Source organism: Thalassophryne amazonica, chromosome 13 (genome assembly GCF_902500255.1).
Source record: "Thalassophryne amazonica chromosome 13, fThaAma1.1, whole genome shotgun sequence".
In the NCBI taxonomy this organism is placed as follows: domain Eukaryota; kingdom Metazoa; phylum Chordata; class Actinopteri; order Batrachoidiformes; family Batrachoididae; genus Thalassophryne; species Thalassophryne amazonica.
In genome coordinates this window covers 95,109,248-95,129,561 of record NC_047115.1, presented here as the reverse complement: position 1 = coordinate 95,129,561, position 20,314 = coordinate 95,109,248, and the positions used below count along the sequence as shown (strand labels likewise).

At 40.8% G+C, this 20,314-nt stretch overlaps 1 protein-coding gene across 8 annotated transcripts in view; it reads left to right on the top strand.

The window, feature by feature from the left end:
• Window positions 1-20,314, top strand: part of LOC117522843 (mucin-17-like) — a 74,562-nt gene that overhangs the window by 33,899 nt on the left and 20,349 nt on the right. The window lies entirely within an intron of this gene.

Genomic DNA, 20,314 nt, shown 5'->3' with positions numbered 1-20,314 from the left:
AGACCTTATCGGGGAGGCTGAGGAGTGTGATTCCTCTATAGTTGGAACACACCCTCCGGTCCCCCTTCTTAAACAGAGGGACCACCACCCCGGTCTGCCAATCCAGAGGCACTGTCCCCGATCGCCACGCGATGTTGCAGAGGCGTGTCAGCCAAGACAGCCCCAGAACATCCAGAGACTTAAGGTACTCAGGACGGATTTCATCCATCCCAGGAGCCTTGCCACCGAGGAGCTTTCTAACCACCTCGGTGACTTCGGCCTGGGTAATGGATGAGTCCACCTCTGAGTCCCCAGTCTCTGCTTCCTCTTCGGAAGATGTGACGATGGGATTGAGGAGATCCTCGAAGTACTCCTTCCACCGCCCGACAACATCCCCAGTCAGGGTCAACAGCTCCCCACCCGCACCGTAAACAGTGCTGGTGGAGAGCTGCTTCCGCCTCCTGAGGCGTTGGACGGTTTGCCAGAATCTCTTCGAGGCTGACCGATGGTTCTCCTCCATAGCCTCCCCGAACTCCTCCCAGACCCGAGTTTTTGCCTCTGCGACCGCACGGGCTGCGGAACGCTTGGCCTGCCGGTACCTGTCAGCTGCCTCTGGTGTCCCACCTACCAACAAAGATAAGTAGGACTCCTTCTTCAGCTTGACGTCATCCCTTACTTCCGGTGTCCACCACCGGGTTCGGGGATTGCCGCCGTGAGAGGCACCAGAGACTTTGCGACCACAGCTACGAGCTGCCGCATCAACAGTGGAGGTGGAGAACATGGTCCACTCGGACTCCATGTCTCCAACCTCCCCCGGGATCTGGGAGAAGCTCTCCCGGAGGTGGGAGTTGAAGACCTCGCTGACAGAGGGTTCCGCCAGTCGTTCGCCAGCAGACCCTCACAATACGTTTGGGCCTGCCAGGTCTGACCAGCTTCCTACCCTCCCAGCGGATCCAACGCGCCACCAGGTGGTGATCAGTCGACAGCCAGGTGGGCGGCGACAGTGAGACATTTTAACATAAATAATATTAATTCAACTTTACAGGAATGGGTATTGATAAGATTTGATCTATCTATCCCATTATCGATTCCGCTTATCAGTCCAATTCCTTATTGATTCCCTTATCGATACCTCCTGTGAATTTTCTGTGTACTAAAAGTAGGCTTTGCAGGTTTTCTATGTCAACAACATTTTATTGAGTCTTAAAGTAAATAAATATGAAATTGGTCACTGGATCCTTGATATCTGGACAGAAATAAAAATAAACAAGATCTGTAGTTTTTGTCAGAAGCATTTCCTTTCAGACATTGACATGAATGTCTTTCCATACCTCTGAGCGCTCAGCCGGCTGCGCTGCACATCAGGATGTAATTCATAAAGAACGCAGTACATCTCATTTTGGAAGGAAAAAACATTTTAATCTGTTGTCTGTGTTACAGCGTTTGGAAAGAGGTACCATTTGATTTTAAACAGTGATTCACTTTGAAGTCATTAATTCCAGCCGGACTCTAACTTGACTCGCAGAGAACCGCGCAGCGTTTAGAGCTGTGCGAACAGAACGGAGGACGATTCTTGTTTCTTCACTGCAACAAGACAAGAGTCCCAGTTAGTGACTACGGCCGCTCTGATGGACGGATAAGGGAATCGTTAAGCAAAAAGGCTATTCATGTCAGTGGATCGAATCAATTCTTAATGATTCTTGAAAAGAACTGGTTCATGATACTTATCCCTTGTGCCCCCCCCCCCCCCCCTTAAGAACTCTGACGCCCCCCAGCGGAGGGGGGGAGGCATCCTCACAGTTTGAAAACCACTACAGTAGAAAAACAGATCTTAATATTTGGTACAGAAACCTCTGTTTGTAATTGCAGAGGTCAGACGTTTCCTGTAGTTGTTGACCAAGTTTGCACACTGCAGTAGGGACTTTGTTCCACTCCTCCATACAGATCTTCTCCAGATCTTTCACGTTTTGGGAAAAGCACCCCCAAAAATGACGTTTCCATCCCCATGCTTCATGGTTGGGACGATGTTCTTGGGGTTGTTCTCATCCTCTAAACACGATGAGTGGAGTTGATACGAAAAAGCTCTATTTTTGTCTCATTTGACTACATGATCTTCTCCCATGCCTCCGCTGGATCATCCAGATGGTCACTGGTGAACTTCAAACAGTCCTGGACATGTGCTGGTGTGAGCAGGGGGACCTTGCTGCCCTGCAGGATTTTCAACCATGATGGCGTCATGTGTTACTAATGTAATCTTTTTCTCCAGTTTTCTCGTTTGTAACTTTTTAGTGGCTTGTGTGTTTATTTTTTGTTTTATCTTTGGGTATGTACTTGACATGGTTCTTGGTCCTTCAGTGTGCATTTTTAACCATTTTTGATTTAGTGCCTTTTTGCACTGTATGACGCCGCACGTCACTCCCTCGGCTAGCACGATGCTAAGCTACTCTGCAGCTGAGCTACGGAGCCTGAACAACAACAGTGTCCATCGGGACATTCTCGCTATCAGAGAGCTTGGTTTGTTCCGCCGACCTCGCTGCGTCCACAGAGGCTCCTGGAGAAAGTTTGAATTCCATCGGACTGGGTCGTCTGTGCCGGTTATCTGGTCAGCTGAGCGCATTGGCGCTCGGCGCCCACGTCATCAGAGCGCTGCAGCTTCTGGGACTTGTAGTCCTGATGTGACGACATCGGTTTCTGACACTCTCCGGGCGCTGGATGGAAAACGTGGAGTGGATTTTAAGCTACTCAGGCCTATTCAAAGATGTCAGTCTGTCAAACCGACAGAAGTCTTCAGTTTGGGTCTCATTAACATCAGATCACTGTCCTCAAAATCCCTGTTGATCAACGATCTAATTATGGATCGTCACTTGGATATGATTGGGTTATGTGAAACCTGGCTCAAACCCACAGCTGTTCTTCCTCTAAATGAGGCCTGCCCACCAGGGTACACATTTGGTCACATGTCTCGTGGTGCAAAGCAAGGCGGGGGTGTTACTTTTATTTATAAATCCAGGTTTACCTTCTTGACTGTTGGGGGTCATAAATATAATTCGTTTGAGCATCTGACTCTCAGCTCTGCTCATGATGCTACATATTGTCAGGGTCAGAAGTATGGAAATCAGTCATGTTATTTTGTCACTGTTTATAGGCCTCCTAGCCCATATTCTGATTTCTTAGATGAATTTGGTGTGTTCATCTCTAGCCTGTCAGCTAGTGCGGACAACATTTTGATTATTGGTGACTTTAACATTCATATAAATAAGCCCTCTGATCCCCTTTGCAAGTAATTTATGGAACTTGTGGATGCGTTGGGATTCCAGCAGTGCATTCAGGATTCAATGCACATTAGTGGAAATACCCTTGATTCGATTCTCACACATGGCCTTGCTGTCACGAACATGGACATTTTGTCTCTGGCCACTCATTTATTAGGTGTGCATTTATGTTGCCGCGTTTAGTGGACCGAAAGCCTTGTCTGTCTCTCCGGCGACGCATTAATCCCTCAACTATGACTGAACTCGAAGCCAGACTGCCTAAAATTTTGTCTTCAGGTTTGGAGAATGTTCAGTCAGTGGATAGACTTGCGGATGGCTTGAATTCAGTGCTCAAGGCTACACTGGCTAAGGTTGTGCGTCCTCTTTTAAGGCCACGCCTTCCCAAGGCGCAGTCGCCTTGGTTCAATGGTTACTTGCGTGACCTTAGGCAGAAGGCTCGAGGTTTGGAACGGAAATGGCGTAGTTCTAAATTAGAGGTGTTCCACCTTGCATGGGGTGATGCTGTCTTAGATTATAAGCATGCACTCCTGGCTACAAAGCGTGCCTATTATTCTGATTTGATCAATAAAAACAAGCATAACTCAAAGTTTTTGTTTGAAACTGTAGCATTTCTCATTCATGGACAGCCACCTGTTATTCACTCTCCCTTTTCAACTCAGGACTTCTTGGACTATTTCGAGAAGAAAATTGAGGATATTAGGTTGAGCATATCTCAGCAGGTTTTGGTCTAATCATTGCATACTGCTATGGAGGTGGATGCGCCCACTGAGGTGTTACCCAGATTTACAGATTTTGATGGTATCTTGCGAGGCGCGCTGACGAAGCTCATGAGGTCTACTAAAAGCACAACCTGTTTACTTGATCCTATACCAACAAAACTGTTTAAGGACCTGTGGCCCATTCTTGGACCGACTGTGCTGGAAATGATAAATCTTAAGAAATTCAGTCTCGACCCGAGTGTATTGAAGAATTATAGACCGATATCAAATCTATCATTTTGTTCTAAAATCCTGGAAAAAGTGGTTTCGCGACAGCTCGTGGACTACCTCACTGAGAATAATGTTTTTGAGCCACTGCAGTCTGCTTTTAGAAACTATCACTCCACAGAGACAGCACTTACTAAAGTAGTGAATGACCTTTTGCGAGCAGTGGAGTCAGATACCACTACAGTCTTGGTGCTGCTGGATCTTAGTGCTGCATTTGATACTGTGGATCATCATATTTTACTCAGTAGGTTGGAGAATCACTTTTGGATTACTGGAACTGCTCTTGCATGGTTGACGTCATACCTGTCCAGTCATTCTTACTGTGTATTGTGTAATGGCGTCTCCTCTGATCATAGGTACATGAAGTTTGGGGTTCCGCAGGGATCCGTTTTCGGCCCCCTGCTTTTTTCCCTTTATGGAGCACCCCTTGGGAATATACTGTGGTGCTTTGGGATTCCCTTTCATTGCTATGCTGATGACACTCAATTGTACATCAATCAATCAATCAATCAATTTTTTATATAGCGCCAAATCACAACAAACAGTTGCCCCAAGGCGCTTTATATTGTAAGGCAAGGCCATACAATAATTATGTAAAACCCCAACGGTCAAAACGGCCCCCTGTGAGCAAGCACGTGGCTACAGTGGGAAGGAAAAACTCCCTTTTAACAGGAAGAAACCTCCAGCAGAACCAGGCTCAGGGAGGGGCAGTCTTCTGCTGGGACTGGTTGGGGCTGAGGGAGAGAACCAGGAAAAAGACATGCTGTGGAGGGGAGCAGAGATCGATCACTAATGATTAAATGCAGAGTGGTGCATACAGAGCAAAAAGAGAAAGAAACAGTGCATCATGGGAACCCCCCAGCAGTCTACGTCTATAGCAGCATAACTAAGCCCTAACTATAAGCTTTAGCAAAAAGGAAAGTTTTAAGCCTAATCTTAAAAGTAGAGAGGGTGTCTGTCTCCCTGATCTGAATTGGGAGCTGGTTCCACAGGAGAGGAGCCTGAAAGCTGAAGGCTCTGCCTCCCATTCTACTCTTACAAACCCTAGGAACTACAAGTAAGCCTGCAGTCTGAGAGCGAAGCGCTCTATTGGGGTGATATGGTACTACGAGGTCCCTAAGATAAGATGGGACCTGATTATTCAAAACCTTATAAGTAAGAAGAAGAATTTTAAATTCTATTCTAGAATTAACAGGAAGCCAATGAAGAGAGGCCAATATGGGTGAGATATGCTCTCTCCTTCTAGTCCCCGTTAGTACTCTTGCTGCAGCATTTTGAATTAACTGAAGGCTTTTTAGGGAACTTTTAGGACAACCTGATAATAATGAATTACAATAGTCCAGCCTAGAGGAAATAAATGCATGAATTAGTTTTTCAGCATCACTCTGAGACAAGACCTTCCTGATTTTAGAGATATTGCGTAAATGACATATCCTGATCAAAAATGACTCCAAGATTTCTCACAGTATTACTAGAGGTCAGGGTAATGCCATCCAGAGTAAGGATCTGGTTAGACACCATGTTTCTAAGATTTGTGGGGCCAAGTACAATAACTTCAGTTTTATCTGAGTTTAAAAGCAGGAAATTAGAGGTCATCCATGTCTTTATGTCTGTAAGACAATCCTGCAGTTTAGCTAATTGGTGTGTGTCCTCTGGCTTCATGGATAGATAAAGCTGGGTATCATCTGCGTAACAATGAAAATTTAAGCAGTACCGTCTAATAATACTGCCTAAGGGAAGCATGTATAAAGTGAATAAAATTGGTCCTAGCACAGAACCTTGTGGAACTCCATAATTAACTTTAGTCTGTGAAGAAGATTCCCCATTTACATGAACAAATTGTAATCTATTAGACAAATATGATTCAAACCACCGCAGCGCAGTGCCTTTAATACCTATGGCATGCTCTAATCTCTGTAATAAAATGTTATGGTCAACAGTATCAAAAGCAGCACTGAGGTCTAACAGAACAAGCACAGAGATGAGTCCACTGTCCGAAGCCATAAGAAGATCATTTGTAACCTTCACTAATGCTGTTTCTGTACTATGATGAATTCTAAAACCTGACTGAAACTCTTCAAATAGACCATTCCTCTGCAGATGATCAGTTAGCTGTTTTACAACTACCCTTTCAAGAATTTTTGAGAGAAAAGGAAGGTTGGAGATTGGCCTATAATTAGCTAAGATAGCTGGGTCAAGTGATGGCTTTTTAAGTAATGGTTTAATTACTGCCACCTTAAAAGCCTGTGGTACATAGCCAACTAACAAAGATAGATTGATCATATTTAAGATCGAAGCATTAAATAATGGTAGGGCTTCCTTGAGCAGCCTGGTAGGAATGGGGTCTAATAAACATGTTGATGGTTTGGATGAAGTAACTAATGAAAATAACTCAGACAGAACAATCGGAGAGAAAGAGTCTAACCAAATACTGGCATCACTGAAAGCAGCCAAAGATAACGATACGTCTTTGGGATGGTTATGAGTAATTTTTTCTCTAATAGTTAAGTACATGCCAATAACTGCTGGTAATCTCATTCACATAAAATCTTAGAAAGATTGCCTTGCATCAGTAAGAAGTTGGATGTCTAGTAACTTCCTACTTTTAAATTCTGATAAGACTGAAGTTATGGTTCTTGGTCCAGCGAGGTATCGGCATCAATTTGATCAGCTAGCACTTAGCTTAGGTTCGTGTGTTATACGTCATACGGATAACGTGAGGAACCTTGGAGTAATTTATGATCCTACGTTGTCCTTTGATCTCCACATTAGAGACATTACGAGGACTGCTTTCTTCCATTTGCGAAATATTGCGAAGATTCGTCCCATCCTGTCTATGGCTGATGCTGAGACTTTGATTCATGCATTTGTCTCTTCTAGATTGGACTATTGTAATGCTCTATTTTCTGGCTTACCGCAGTCCAGGGTTAGGGGTCTTCAACTGATTCAAAACGCTGCTGCCAGACTTTTGACACAAAGCAGAAAGTTTGACCACATTACGCCCGTTTTGGTGTCCCTGCACTGGCTTCATGTTTCTGCAAGATCTGATTTTAAAGTACTGTTATTAGTTTATAAAATTGTTCATGGACTTGCACCTCTCTATCTGGCTGACCTGGTAAGCCCCTATGTACCAGCTCGGGCCCTGCGTTCTCAGGGTGCAGGACTTCTGTGTGTTCCCAGAGTGAATAAAAAGTCTGCCGGTCACAGAGCTTTCTCCTACCGTGCCCCCAGCTCTGTGGAACGATCTCCCGGCACACATTCGGCGGTCGGATACTGTGGAGACTTTTAAGTCACGTTTAAACACTCATTTGTTTTCCCTGTTTTATCATTAGTGTTATGATGTGTTTTTATTCTTGTATTATTTTATGGTCATCTTTTTATTGTGTTTTAAATTTTTAATTCAGTTTTTTATTATGTTGTGTGAAGCGCCTTGAAACAATTTCATCGTGAATTGGTGCTATATAAATTAATACATTTGAATTTTGAAATTTGAATCTTTGTGACTGTGGTCCCAGCTCTCTTCAGGTCATTGGCAAGGTTCTTCCGTGTAGTTCTGGGTTTTCTCAGAATCATCCTTACCCCATGAGGTGAGATCTTACATCGAGCTCCAGACCGAGGAAGATTGACCACCATCTTGTTTCTTCCATTTTCTAATAATTACACCAACAGTTGTCGTCTTCTCACCAAGCTGCTTGCCTGTTGTCCTGTAGTCCATCCCAGCCTTGTGCAGGTCTACAGTTTTGTCCCTGGTGTTCTCAGACAGCTCTTTGGTCTTGGCTATGGTGGACAGGTTGGAGTGTGATTGATTGAGTGTGTGAATAGGTGTCTTTTATACACGTAACAAGTTCAAACAGGTGCAGTTAATACAGGTAAAGTGTACAGAATAGGAGGACATCTTAAAGAAAAACTAACAGGTCTGTGAGAGACAGAATTTTTGCTGGTTGGTAGGTGATCAACCAGCACAACCTTTTTTCTTTGTAGGAGGGAAAACTTGCAAAATTGACAGTGGATCAATCAGTCAATTTCAATCAATTTATTAATTTATATAGCGCCAACTCACGACAAAGTCGCCCCAAGGCGCTTCACACAATTCACAACAACACAAATTAATCTAAAATCAAAATTAAAAGTAAGAAAAGCACAATAAAAAGGTAAAACACAGTAGAATAAAAAGAAATTACAAACCAAACACAAACAGATTAAATTAGTGATAAGACAGTCTAAAAAAGTGGGTCTTCAGTCTTGATTTAAAAGTCTCCACCGTGTCAGACTGCCGAATAACAGCAGGTAGATCGTTCCAAACAGCCGGACCACGGTAGGAGAAGGCTCTATACCCCACAGACTTTTTGTTCATCCTCGGAACACACAGAAGCCCTGCGCCCTGCGAACGCAAGGGCCTTGCAGGTACGTAGGGCTTAACCAAGTCTGCCAGGTAGGAAGGTGCCAGTCCATGAACAATTTTATAAACCAACAATAAAATTTTAAAATCTGATCTGGCAGAAACCGGTAGCCAATGAAGGGATGCCAGAATGGGAGTAATGTGGCCAAACCTTCTACTTTGTGTCAAGGCAGCAGCATTCTGTACCAACTGAAGTCCTCGAATGCTAGACTGTGGCAGGCCAGAAAATAAAGCATTACAATAATCCAGTCTGGAAGAAATAAATGCATGTATCAAAGTCTCAGCATCAGCCATAGACAGGATGGGACGAATCCTCGCCACATTTCACAGATGAAAGAAGGCAGTCCTCGTAATGTCTTTAATGTGGGGACCAAAAGACAATGTAGGATCGAAAAGTACTCCAAGATTCCTCACTTTATCCGTATGATGTATAACACACGAACCAAAATTAAGCGCCAACTGATCAAAATGATGCCGATGTCTGGCTGGACCAAGAACCATCATTTCAGTCTTATCAGAATTCAAGAGTAGGAAATTACTAGACAACCAACTTCTCACAGATATAAGGCAATCTTCCAAGGCTTTTAAATGGGCAAGATTGCCAGCAGTTATCGGCATGTACAATTGAGTATCATCAGCATAACAATGAAAGGCAATCCCGTAATGCCGCAGAATTTGCCCAAGTGGCGCTATATAAAGTGAGAAAAGCAAGGGGCCTAACACAGACCCCTGTGGAACCCCAAAATTAATTTTACCAAGGCCAGAAGTAGTGTTATTAAACACAACACAATAAGAACGACTGGACAAGTATGACATCAACCAAGCAAGAACACTTCCAGTAATCACAAAGTAATTTTCCAGCCTATCAAGTAAAACACGATGATCCACAGTATCAAACGCAGCACTAAGATCCAAGAGCACTAAAACCATTGTGGTGTCTGAATCCATTGCACACAGAAAGTCATTCACCACTCTGGTAAGCGCTGTCTCTGTGGAGTGAAGCAGACTGAAGTGGCTCAAAAAGATCATTCTCAGTAAGATGGTCTACAAGCTGCCGTGAGACCACTTTTTCCAGAATTTTCGAACAGAATGACAGATTTGATATCGGCCTGTAATTACTCAATACACCAGGGTCAAGACCGGATTTCTTAAGCAGTGGTTTAATCACTGCAGATTTAAAACACCCAGGCACAGAACCAGAGCTTAATGAAAGATTAACAATTTCCAGCACAGTCGGCCCAAGAATGGGCAACAAGTCCTTAAACAGTTTTGTTGGTATAGGATCAAATAGGCAGGTTGTGCTTTTTGTAGACGTCACGAGCTTTGCTAGCGCGTCTAGTGAAATAGTATCAAATTCTGTAAATCTAGATGTCACCTCATTTTTAACACCCACCTCCACAGCAGGGTGCAGTGATTTAGCCAAAGCATGTTTTGATATGCTATATGGATAAAATAGTTATTTGCCTCACTGTGTGTGTGTGTGTGTGTGTGTGTATATATAAGATAAACCGATAAACCACCCAAAAAAATGTATCGGAAGTTACAGATAACCGATAAATTCCAGTATTGTCTCTGGTACATTTGCAACTACTAACAAGCTGAATTTGAGTTTTAACACCACGATTGCTTTTGGAAGCATCAAAAGTGACAAAATACCCAAACAATGAGCCAGCACTTGTGTTTGAACATGCTGCCCCTGCTGGAAGCTACATGGCTACAGCACAGACGCACCCTGAGAGCAGCCACAAAGCCAGCTCTCTACCAATCACAACACTCCGGTCAGGCAGAGGTCTTGAAAAATAAAGTAATGCTGACTTATGGTTTTGTGTGAATACTGATAGAATAACTCCATTAATGTCAATTCTGTCATTTGTACAAAGTTAAAATATAACATATATCTTTTAATGGTGAATAATGCACTAATTAGAATAGAATTAGAATAGAATTTAAAATTCTTCTTCTTACTTATAAGGTTTTGAATAATCAGGTCCCATCTTATCTTAGGGACCTCATAGTACCATATTACCCCATTAGAGCGCTTCGCTCTCAGACTGCGGGCTTACTTGTAGTTCCTAGGGTTTGTAAGAGTAGAATGGGAGGCAGAGCCTTCAGCTTTCAGGCTCCTCTCCTGTGGAACCAGCTCCCAATTCAGATCAGGGAGACAGATACCCTCTCTACTTTTAAGATTAGGCTTAAAACTTTCCTTTTCGCTAAGGCTTATAGTTAGGGCTGGATCGGGTGACCCTGGACCATCCCTTGGTTATGTTGCTTTAGACATAGACTGTGTTTCATAATTATTGTATGGCCTTGCCTTGCAATGTGGAGCGCCTTGGGGCAACTGTTTGTTGTGATTTGGCGCTATACAAGAAAAAAGTTGATTGATTGATTGATAATTCTGAGGTTTTGTAACAAACAGACAGATCGCAAAGGATTCTGGGTAAAAGTGCCTCTGCTAAACACTGATTGGTTCAGTCATTCATTATGTAAACCAACACATTAATGTTACGTGTGTCGTGTGTTGGTGTTTACAGATAAATGTGCTTTTGTAAAATATTTCATTTTTTATTTGTAAAAAAACAGGCGTTTTTACATAGCCCTGGAAGTGTCATCGCAAAATGTTTTGCATGTGGAGAGAATGTGCGCAGGTTTTATTAGTGCCGTGCGCACGTTTTATGATGTTGTAAAACGTGCACTCAATATTGTCTTGACATATAAATGTTGGCTTTACACTGTGCGAGTTTTGGCCCTTTTTCAGATGATTTTTCATTCGTTCGAGAATTTTTTGGACTGAGTTTCAGGTTAATTGCGCGTCCTGCATCATGTAGTGTACATGGAGTAACAAGCTACATTTAACATCTCACGACCACCTCCTGATCGCCAATCGTATGGTCGAATGAAAATCAAACCTGTTTGATATGATTCTGGTCTGCCGTCGTGAGGGTATTCTGCTGCTGAAGAGCTACAAAAAAAAAGCCATTTGCAAAGCCAAAAAGTTGATTTGACAACCATCTGATATAACCGGGGTTAAAATAAATAGAACACTGCCATCTTCTGGTGCCCAGACGCTTAGTACTTAGGGCGAATACTGCTACTGCGAATAATCCGTGTCTGCTACTTTAAGATGCATGGAATTTAACAAATGCAAATACAATAACGTCTATAAACCCAGAGAATATATTCACGAGAGTTTTAGGCACTAGAGTTTAATACTGTTGTCTGTGGAGCCTGAACAGAGTGTCTGAAATGCATTTGTCCTGTCTTGAACGTACTGAGATTACCCTATCCTACCCATAATGCACTGCTGGGCGCAGCATGTGCTCACAAAACCTTAAAAATTAGCACATTACTTTAAAACTAAAACATATATCTGATATTTTCACTTTATAAAATTTCAGACATGACAGTAATTTTAAATAACTTGTCCAAAATTAGTTTGGTTAAAATTTGAACCATAAGTTAAAAATGGATGACTTGGGTGATATTGCCAGCGTATCAGTATAGTGTTAAAATAAATGATTTTTTTTTTTTTTTTTTGTACCCGTTCTCCTTTGCCTGCTGATTTTAAATTTTAAAAATGCTTGCCGCTGTTCAGCTTGGTTTACTACGTTAACGGTCTAAAAGTTATCGGACGACAATTTATCGGAAGATAATTAGTCCGATAATGGTTTTTAAAGTTATCTACTAAAATAATCCAATAATGAAAACATTATCTTCGATAATTATCTGTTATCGGATTATCGGAAGTGTCCCCACCACTGATACAGACACATGTCACCTTGAGTTAGTGGCTCAACCCTTCATATATTTTTCTGTTTGTGGCCCTCAGTGGAAAAAAGCTTGGACACCCCTGATGTAGGTTGTTTTCTGTTTTCATTGACCTGAGTGGAAAGTAATCGTGTGCAGTTGCTGTGCACCGTGGCAGTGGGACATTAGCATGGCTCAGTGGGACACGTGGTGATTTTCACATGTTAACACATACATTTTTACTTGTCGCGTGTTGTCATACCACAGACATTAGCGCATATGCACACTGAGAACATAGTGCTGCATTCACTGCTGCTTGTAATCAGCAGTGATCTGGCGATAGACCCACTTACCTTGTATTTGGAATCCGGAGATCAATCAGGGACAAAAATCAGCAATAGGAAACTGGCCTTAATGTATTTGTGCACTATATCACACCAGAATATTTTACATATGTTGCTTTGAAACACAGTTTAAAATCGAAAATGGTCAAAATGTTTCAACTCAAAAATACAAATAAAAAAAGAAAAGCGTGACTTGTACTCCAGAAAATATCAGACTTTTATTGATATCTGAAGGAAAGGGCAAGGATGTGACCAAACAGTTGCACAGATTATAAACTTTAGCTTTTGAAGCAAAGTCACAACATCAGTACCCCCCCCCCCCCCCCCCCCCCCGACTGCTTGTGTATATATTGGTGGTAGTGAATCATTTGTGACAAAATCCCTAAATTAACAAATTCATTAACCACCACTTTTCGTTGGCAAATGATGTTTTGAAAAAAGAAAACTTGAAAACCACCAACCACTTAAGGAGGAGTTACATTTATAACGATATATTCTAAACATTTATTTGCTCTTCTGAATGTGTTTGTCTGTGTGACTGTTTGCACAACTCCAAAAGCAACTGAAGTGGAATTTCTTTTCCATAAAGTAGTGCAATATATTTCTATATCCTGTGCAAACATTCCCATACGTACATGTGTGTGTGTGTGTGTATATATACATACATACATATATTATATGTATGTATGTATATATGTATTATATGTATATGTATACATATATTATTATATTATTATCCTTTCTTCTCATTTTATATTGTACATAGAGATTTTCAGTTGCACTGTCCTGAAGGCTTTTATCTTGTGTGTATATTTAGTACCTATACTTTCTTATAACCATTTTATACTTATACTTAACACATCCTGTTCGTTGACCTGACGAAGGCTTTTGATACCGTCAGTCATCACGGTCTGTGGTCCATACTGTCCAAGCTTGGATGTCCACCGAAGTTCGTCAGCATCATCAGATCCTTCCATGATGGCATGATGGCCCATGTAGTGGAACATGGCTCTGTGTCAGACCCCTTCCCAGTGTCCAACGGTGTGAAGCAAGGATGCGTCTTGGCACCAACCCTGTTCAGCCTCAAGTTGGCTACTATGCTGTTTTCTGCACTCTCCAAAACCAATGCAGGAATCACTGTTCGATACAGATGTGATGGCCGACTATTCGACCTGAGACGGCTGAAGGCCAAAACCAGTGTTGTATAAAGTACCAGAAAATCATACTTAAGTAAAAGTACAGATACCCATTAAAAAAATTACTTTGGTAGAAGTTTAAGTCACCGATTGAAATGCTACTCAAGTAAAAGTCTTAAAGTATCTAGTATTTATTGTACTTAAGTATGACAAGTAATGTACAACTAAATGTACTCGTAAAAGTACAAGTAAATGTTAATAATCAAAAACGGACTGATTTTTTAATATTACAAAATTTAGGCTCGTAAATGACTGGTAGTATTAGTCAGAATCCTGAAAATTGTGCACATCACACAAAAAACACTTCAGAAACAAGGTTTCAAAACCTAAACGAGAGTAGGCTACTCACTAGGTGTTCACACGAAACATTTATAGTTATTTTCATTGTTACATTGTTTTATCTTTTCTGTTGTGTTTTGTTTCATTAGGTTCTTTTTGTCTCTTTCTCTAAAATTGTATTGTAACATTATTGGTCTATTATTATTGACTATTGTCTATTATGTAGACTTATTGTTTTTGCTATTATTATTATTAATATATGAATAAAATAAATTAAAAAAATTAATTTAGCCATTAATTATACAGAAAACAAATCTACACAAACGTGCTGATACAAACAGCTTAATGCTAGCTTTAACATTGAAAACGCCCAGGGTTGGGAGGGTTACTTTAAAAATGTATTCCGATACAGTTATCTAGTTACCTGTTGAAAAATGTAATCAGTAACGTAATCCAAGTACCATAATATTAAAGTAATGTAATTTGATTACTTTCAATTACTTCTGGATTACTCCAATATCAAATATGTTAATACAGACAAAAGAAACTATAAATAGTCTTGACTACATAGTATAGTTTATTAAGCAAAAATAAAACTGTTTCTTTTACATGGTATGCTCTGTTTTACTTCACATTATGAATTAAGAGCGCCACAATATTGTTTTAAACACACCCAGTGTTCACCTGCTAAATTTTCAACAAAAAATGCCAAACAAATGAAGGATAATGAAAACTCAGGTGTGTGCGGATGAATTTGCAATTAAAAGTGGCTTGCAGAACAATATACAAAACAAAAAAAAGTCTACTACTTGTTCAGTAAATTCGCACCATGTTTTAACATATCAGTCCACTTATTGAACTTTCAAAATAAGAACAAAAGCATAATGAAAACCATTAAGTAAATACTGTCAGTAAGGAGGCGTGGTCACCATTTTAATTCCCAGCAAGTTAGTGATTTATGCGCATACAAGTTCAAGAAACAGGTGGAATATGCCGGAAAGCTGCGCATGCTGGCAAAGCCACAAACGGAGGAACAAGGGAGACAATATTTCCTTCCATAAGTAAGTGGTTTTGGTTCTTCTTGTCACTTTGTCCATGATGTTTGGATGATAAACAGCTGTATGTCTCCTGCCGTACCTGTGTCGCCCGATGACATGGACCATTAACTCTTCACTTATGTCTAGTTGATATTTTCCACTGCTAGACCAATGTCTCATTAAAATACTTGTCGTTAGTCATTAAAATTGTTGGACAAGACTGGGATTTTTTTAAATTTGCACCTTAAAATGAGATTATGACCCGCGCTGTGCCGCTCACAATCACACCCACACATAGAGATGTGTACCCACACCACCGACTTCATGAATGAAAGTCGGTCAATAAAGGATAATTGAGTAAAAATATAATATATATATATATATATATATATATAATGTGTGTGTATTGTAATGGTTTTAGGAGCTGCGCTGAACAGCAGCTGCAGCAGGACGCCTCAGCTCGGCAGCTGGAACAGCGCAGATCCATGTAACTTTCAACACTAATATTTGGGAATGTGTGTGTGTCCAAGTATGTTTAATACTTTCCTGACACGGCGCGCCCCGCTCCGAGCCGCCATCGAGAGGCAGAAAAGACCACATAATTTCTAAACGGATCGCTTGTGGAGCCGGGACCGTCGTGTGCAATTTCTCTGGTTATCACAAGAACTGGACATCAGCCATTTTCCGGCAGATTTCACTTTTAACAAAAGATTTTGTCATGGAAAGCCGCGTGGAGGATTTGCGCTGATGAAGCGAGACAAAGAACACCTCCGTTTCGGAGTGTTAGAGGACAAGTTGGGACATGTCCAGCTCTCCACAATTTCTCTTATACTCACTGGGCTGGTAAGCACTGAAAGCCGAGATAGACATGTCCCAACTTGTCCTCTGACACTCCGAAATGGAGGTGTTCCTTTGTCTCGCTTCATCAGCGAATCGGTTGTGATGCGCGAAGCCTCCGCGCGGCTTTCCATGACAAAATCTCTTGTTAAAAGTGAAATCTGCCGGAAAATGGCTGATGTCCAGTTCTTGTGATAACCAGAGAAATTGCACACGACGGTCCCGGCTCCACACAGCGATCCGTTCAGAAATGATGTGGTGGTTTCTGCCTCTCGATGGCGGCTCGGAGCACGGCACGCCGTGCGCCATTGTGGGCCGTCCTTAAAGCTGTAGTAACACTCCTTATTCTCTGTGAAGCCCGTAAAATTTTCACCGAAAGCCAGATAAATTTTTCGAATGGTTTTCAGCTGCCAGTCTCTAACAGTTTCTGAAAAAATTCTGATGGAAAAAAAAAGCCCAAATCATTCTGCCATTTCCTCGCAATGAAACGATGAGAGGGGTGGAGCAGTGCTCACTCAAAGCCTGCCCACAGGCGAATGACGCAACCGACAGGCGTGGAAAAACTCACGCATGCGCACGAAGGTTCAAGCTTGGCTGACGTAAAAACATATGAATCAAATCCATATAGTTTTTGAAAAAAACAAAGGTCCGTTACTTTTCTAACAGACCTTGTATACCTGTAATCTGAATACGTCTTTTTTTTCTGTAACTGTAGCGGAATGCAGTTACCTTTTTTTGTATCCTAATTACGTAACGCCGTTACATGTATTCCATTACTCCCCAAGCCTGAAAACGCCATAGACATGCTAATGCGTTAACATCGGTCCCGTTTTAAGTTATAAAATACATCTATCAACTGTTTCAGAAGACCATAACAGGTCAGTTTAACATAAAAATATTAAATATTACTCACAGACATATGCTCTTCAGGGTTTTAGTGGGGAAAAACAATGACTCCATGAATCGTAGATCAAAGCACTGCTTCGATCTGCGAATCACTGCTTCGATTGGTTTAATGTTCAAAGCAAAGCCGTGTTGCAGAAAAGTTGATTACAGACCCGCTGCAGGTCTGTAATCAATGTAGAGAAATGATCATTTTCCTGACAAACACCCCCCAAGTGCGCAACTGCAAAAAAGCCTATCGGACATGCCTCATGACCAGTGTTGCCACAGTTACTTTGAAAAAGTAACTTAGTTACTTTACTGATTACTCAATTGTAAAAGTAACTTAGTTACTTTACTGATTACTCAATTGTAAAAGTAACTAAGTTAGATTACTAGTTACTTTTTTAGTTACTTTTCCCAGCTGCCGACAACAACCCTCTGCCACCTCAACATGACAATGATACCTGTTTTGCCAAAACTCACTTTATAGTCACCCTTTCTTGACTTCAATGAAAATAAATTTGTTTTATAAAAAGTAAAATAAAGACGTCTTTCTTGACCTCATATTTAACTGTTGACAGCACTGTAACAGTAAAACTTGCAATTTCGAGCCTACATTGTTTATAAAGGTAACTATTAAATTCTAACATTTTTCTAACATTTAAATTCTCTCTAAACATTTTACTTGTCGAAATTATTATTATTTTAAGCAATATTAGTTGTAGTAAAAAACGGCTTCAAAATTGCACCTTTAATCTAGGGGTGTTGTGGGGGAGGGGGCACATCCCTGCCCCACACCCCCATTCCATCTAGATTCGCCCCTGCTTTGGCGTTTGAGCACAAAGAATGGATAACATTTATTTATGCAGAAAACAGGACCAGATTTACAGGTAAGAAAGTTTTATTGCATTTTCACATCATGTGGTCCTCAGAAAGAGAGTTTAGGTGCATTTGAGTGGAAAATAGTGTTAGTTGTTGACGCGTCGCGGAGGATCAGCTGTTTTTAACGAGACGATACGGAGCGGCTCAGCTCAGAATTCTAAATAAAGGAGGAAAAAAAGTATAAAAATGTCTTTGTAAAGTTCAGTGCAGGTGTGCTGATCACCGCACTTTAAGAGGTGAGGACGAGTCGAGCATCTGCAAAAAACCGCGGATTAAAAGCTCACAGCTCGCTTAAAGTGGGCAGTTCAGTCGAACCCCGACCTCCTGCCCACGGACCAAGTTTAATGCTGTTATCGACCCACAATGAAAAATAATAGTAACGCACAGTGACATGGAGAAGTAACTTTAATCTGATTACTGATTTGGAAAGATTAACGCGTTAGATTACTCGTTACTAAAAAAAAGTGGTCAGATTAGAGTAACGCGTTACTAAATAACGCGTTACCGGCATCACTGCTCATGACAAATAGGCCTGACTTAGTTGCAGTCACTCGTAATCAGTGGTGTCTCTGGGTGAAAACACAACTTTTTTTGCATACATGTCTACTGAGGGTCCACCTGTATAACCAAGTGAGAAAATCCATAAAATCAACACAAAATCCTTATAACCTCCAAATCACACCAAAATCAGTTTTATTACAGTACACACAACTGCATAGCGGTATCACATAACTGGGTTTTTGTCCACATATGAGTTGCCACAATGACATTAAAGTCAGGATCATTAGTATTTCCTCTACAGTTGAATTTCAAACAATAGAGATCTAGTATTCATGTGTCAAGCTGAATTTTATAGAACTGAATGTGTCAAACTTAATTATTTTTTACAGAAACAAGAACTGCGTATCACCAATGGAAATACATTAATAAAATCATGAAAAATAAATCGAATATAATGAAGAAAATAAAACATACCTAAGAACTTCAAGTGTATCGAAAATCACCTCGCCAGTGCGGATGTTGCAGACTGGCATGTCGATGATCCTCGACTTCGCCCCTGTGTTTATTAGGGATGGGTATCGATAAGATTTTATCGATAGATACCATTATCGATTCTGCTTATCGTTAGGATTCCTTATCAATTCCCTTATCTATACCTCTTGTGATTTTTTTTTTTTTTTTTTTTTTTGTGTGTGTGTGTGTGTGTGTGTGTATGTGTGTACTAAAAATAGGCTTTACAGGTTTTCTGTGTCTGCAGGTCAAAGAGCTTTTTCTTATTGTGTACCTGCTCTGTGGAACGGTCTTCCTGCGACCGTGAGGCAGTTGGAGTCTGTGGTCATTTTTAAGTCAAGCCTTAAAGCCCATTTTTATTCTCTTTCTTATGACTAGATTTTATTTATTTTTTATCTGTTTTAATCTTTTACTTCTGTTTTTAATTATGTATTTTAATTTTTTTATTTGTTTATTTTAATTATTTTATGTTGAACTGTTCTGTGGAATGATCTCCCTGTGTCAATAAAACAATCAGATTCTGTGGAGACTTTCAAGTCCAGACTTAAGACGCACTTATTTTCCCTTTCATATGGCTAGCATACTGGTACAGTTTTGTTTTATGCTTTTTACTCTTTTAATTCATTTAATAGTAATTGGAGTGGGCTGCGGCCTCAACTTTACCTAAATTCTGGGTCTTTTAGTGAAGTTTCGGGCTAGTTGCCGGCGATCACCTTAGTATTTCTTCTGTTTTTCTTGTTGTTTAATGCTGTCAAATTATACAGTTTTGTCTTTCTGATGCCTGATTCTGTTTTTTCTCTGTTTAAGGTGCAGCTCCATCCAGAGATGGGAGTTGTGTTTGTGTTGGCGACCTCCCTGTCCTGTGCACCAACAGCAATTCTTGTATATTCATCTGTGAATTGTTCTGTGAATTATTTCTGTAATTTATGTTTGTAGCATGGCCCAAGCAGAGGGTCACCCCTTTGAGTCTGGTCTGCTTGAGGTTTCTTCCTCAGAGGGAGTTTTTCTTTACCACTGTTGCTCTGGGGGTTGGTAAGATTAGACCTTACCTGTGTGAAGCGGCAACTCTGTTGTGATTTGGCGCTATATAAATGAAAATAAATTGAAAATTGAAAAAACTGTTCTATGTGAGGTGCCTTGAGATGGCTTTTGTTGTGATTTGGCGCTTTATAAGCCCATTAAATTGAAATTGAACAACATTTTATTGAGTCTTAAAGTAAATAAATATGAAATTGGACACCGGATCCTTAAATTTTGGACATAAACTCTACATGGTGGATCCTTGATCTCTGGGCATAAATAAACAAAATCTGTAGTTTTGTCAAAAGCATTTCCTTTCAGACATTTTTGGCATGAATGTCTTTCCATATATCTGAGCTGAGCTCTTACAGCTGACTGTGCTTCACGTCAGCATCAGTTTAATTCATAAAGAACACAGCACGTCTCATATTGGGAAGAAAAAA